Source organism: Amaranthus tricolor, chromosome 4 (assembly GCF_026212465.1).
Source record: "Amaranthus tricolor cultivar Red isolate AtriRed21 chromosome 4, ASM2621246v1, whole genome shotgun sequence".
NCBI classification, from domain to species: Eukaryota; Viridiplantae; Streptophyta; class Magnoliopsida; order Caryophyllales; family Amaranthaceae; genus Amaranthus; species Amaranthus tricolor.
Window position 1 is genome coordinate 22,732,349 of NC_080050.1, and position 4,186 is coordinate 22,736,534.

Consider the following 4,186-nt stretch of genomic DNA (forward strand, 5'->3'; position numbering starts at 1 on the left):
ATATTTAAAAATCATTTTAAAAATTATTCACATACTCAATCAAAGTAGATATTAAGTGCATAATGTAAATTTTTGACATGTGACCTCTAAATGCCAATAGCAAAAATAAATTTAATATATATGAAGATATTACATTTTGAGATACTCTTGTAAGAGACCGTTTCTCGATAAGACAACTTTAAAACAAAGATCCCATATGCTATAATTATAATGATTGGACTATTCAACTCATGTAAAGAAAACGTTTTACAGTGAGACCGTCTCACATATGAACTTGTGTTACATTATATATATATATATATATATATATATATATATATATATATATATATATATATATATATATATATATATATATATATATATATATATATATATATATATATATATATATATATATATATATATATATATATATATATATATATATATATATATATATATATATATATATATAAGTGTATTTTGTTACAGTGAGACCGAGCCCTCCTAATAGAGTCTCATTCTCCTGCTTCTTTTTGGCCTGAAGCCCTTGCCACAGCTACATACCTAACCAACCGCCTTCCTTCTAAACCTCTCAATTATAAAACTCCGCTTGCAACCTTGTGGTCTTTTGTTTCCCTTCCCTCCTCTTATTCCTTACCTCCTCGTGTTTTTATCTTCCAAAACATACTAGGACAAAACTTGAACCACGGGCTATTAAGTGTATTTTTCTTGGCTATGGGGTAAATCAAAAGGGATATAGTTGTTTTGACCCTTTACACAATCGAATGTATACTACTATGGATTGTGATTTATTTGAATAATCCTATTATTACCACCCAACATGGTCCTCAGGGGGAGAGAGTTGGTGATGACCTAAGCTAGCTTATATGCACAGTTGTGATTAATCCGCAACCAAAAGAGCAAGTAAGCGAGACTGCCGATGTTGTTTTTAAAGACGTTCTATCTTCTCTTCAACCCACTCCAGTCCTACCTATTGAGCATCAAATCCTGCCGATTGAGCATCCTGTACTGCAAGAGGTAATTCTTAATGTCCCTCAAATAATTGATAATAATTCTGATGATGTTATCGATGTAGACATACCAAACAAGCATAAGTTACCACCCAGTAGCACAAGGGGTATTCCACCAAGGAGATATGATCTAGAGTTTGAAGCACAGAGATCTAGATATCCTATTAACAAGGAGAGTAATTAAAATCTTTCACTTTCGGCTATGGCATTCAATACTGCTCTTTGCTGCCGTGATGCACCTAAAAATGTTGAAGAAGTTCTGGAAGAAGGCAATGGAAGAAGAAATCTCTGCTCCTGACAAGAACAAAACTTGAGAGAAATGTGATCAGCCAAAGGGAAAGAAAACTGTAGGGTTCAGGTGGGTGTACTCAATTAAGTATCTAGCTGATGGAACGGTTGAAAGGTACAAAGCAAGATTAGTAGCACAAGGCTATACTCAGACATATGGAGTGGATTACTTAGAGACGTTCTCTCTAGTGGCCGAGATTAATACTATTCAAGTTCTATTCTCTATTGCTGCTAATAAAATTTGGCCACTTTATTAGTTTGATATGAAGAACGCGTTCCTACATGAAACAATAGAAGAAGAGGTGTATATGAAAGCTCCCCTGGGTTTCTCAAGTGACTATAATCCAAGTGAAGGGTGTAAATTGAAGAAAACTCTTTATGGTCTGAAGAAGCCTCCAAGAGCTTGGTTTGGAAGATTCACTGGAGCAGTGACAAAGTTTGGGTATAAACAAAGTAATTTTGATCATACTTTGTTTCTTAAAAGGCAAAATGGTCATATCACATGTCTAATTATCTATGTGGATGATATGATCATTACCGTAGATGATAAAGAAGAAATTTGTTCTCTCAAGAAACAATTGTCTTGTGAATTTAAGATGAAAGACTTGGGGCAACTGAAGTATTTTCTTGGTATCGATGTGTTGAGGTTGAAAGGGTGTATCTTTATTAGCTAAAGGAAATACATTCTTGACCTGTTAGCATCCACATGTATGGTTGACTATAAACCTGCAGAGACTCCTATAATTGTTAATCATGGCCTACAAATGATTGAAGGAGAAAAATTGGCATACAAAGTGCAATATCAGAGAACGGTTGGCAAACTCATTTACCTCTCACATATATGGCCTGACATTGCATACGCAGTTGGAGTAGTGAGTAGATTTATGCACCAACTACAGATACATCATATGACAGCAGTGATGAGGATTTTGAGATACTTGAAGGGTACAAGCAGCAGGGGCATTATGTTTAGGAAAAATGATCACTTAGACCTTCTTGCCTATACAGATGCAGACTTGGCAGGAGATTGAGATGATAGGAAGTCAACATCTGGGTACTTTACCTTGGTAGGAGGAAACCTTGTTACATGGAAAAGCAAGAAGCAGAAGGTTGTTGCCTTATCTAGTGCAGAAGCAGAGTTTTGGGGTGTTAAAAAGGTATACTTGAAGTCATATGGCTAAAGAAACTTTTGAGTGAACTACACTTCCCACAGAAGAAGGCATGCAGATTGTTTTGTGATAACCAAGCGGCTATCAGTATCTCAGGAAACCCGGTTCAACATGATCGCACCAAGCACGTAGAGATTGATAGACACTTGACAAAGGAGAAACTGAAGAACAAGATCATAAATCTTCCCTTTGTAAAATCAAAGGATCAGCTGGCAGATATTCTTACGAAAGCTGTCACTTCAGAAGCTTTTGAACAAACTTTGTGCAAGTTAGGTATTGGTGATCTGAAAACTTAACTTAAGGGGGGAGTGTAGGAAATAATTTCAGATTTTGTAATATAGGAAATAGAATATTTTTAGGAGTAGATTATTCTGTAGAGTTTTGTTTTTATTTCCTTTATTAGTTTTATAGCTTTGTATATTTAAACTGCGGTAATGTCCTCATGATAGTAATACAAAACAATATTAAAAACCCAAAGCATTCTAATTTTTGTATTATTAATTTATTTCAGCATGTTGACTTGTTAATTTATACATTTAATGCTAATCGAACCCTCCAGACTAACCTAATTCTTTTTCATTCATTGGTAAATTTTTGGGTTCTAAGTTATTTTCTTATGGGAATTTTAAGTATTAGTTCACTTATAAGGGATAACCTACTATTATTTTTAAAAAAGAAAAAACCAATTATTTTTTTTAGAGATATTATCAATGGTACCCCTATACTATAGCAAAATATCAATGGTACTCCAGTTAATTTTAATGGTACCCCCAACTATATGCTAATTACAACCGTGACACTATTAATCAATTTTCCGTTAAGTTGCCGTTAAATCTCGAATGACCTAACCATGGCTAATTTCTTCTTCCCTTTTCCTGCTCTCCTTCTATGGCTGCTTAGTATGGAATCTAAGAGACAGATCCTGGGGTAATAAGTCTAAATTCATGTGTCAATTATAATTTCATGTACTCAAGCAAATAAAGAGAAAACAATTCCTATGAATTTGTCCAATGAATTAACTTTCAAGAAAATAGAAATTTCCACTGAAATTTAACTCCCATGTCTACCAAACGAGCTCTAAGTATAACTTCATCTGTACCACATTACCATAAATGTTTAATTTATTTACAATTAAAGTGATTTAATTTATTTTCCATTGAGGAATGTGATAGAATACATGATTGAGATAGTAATATGATACACAAAAGGTATGCTAATTAAGAATTATACATCTGATTAATCACAGTTGAATATTATAATGATATTTATTTGCAATTAAAGTGATTTTTCTGCATATTAGACCTGTTTTTCTTACATTAACAAGAATCAAAATCCAATTTTAATTATGATTCCGTGTAAAGTCAGTGAAAGATATGTTTTGTGGGTACAGGAGATATACACGTTTACAATAGGATACCACGAATTAACAGGATCAAAGATTACACTGAAGAAGCCATTTTTGGTGTTGAAGAAAGTGAAACATTCTGATCCTGATGGAGATCAAAACATAAGCTCCTCAAAATCGTCGGTCAATGTTGAATTGGACGTGGTCGGAATCATTAGGCAGAAGATTATGTTCAAGACTAGGCCCAAAGCTCTCATAACCAGCAGCAAGAAGCTATGAAGCTATGCATATATATTCGGGTGTTCGAGCACGATATTTTGGGTCAAGTTATTTCACGTATTAGGTAATTGCTTTCATTATTTCTGGGT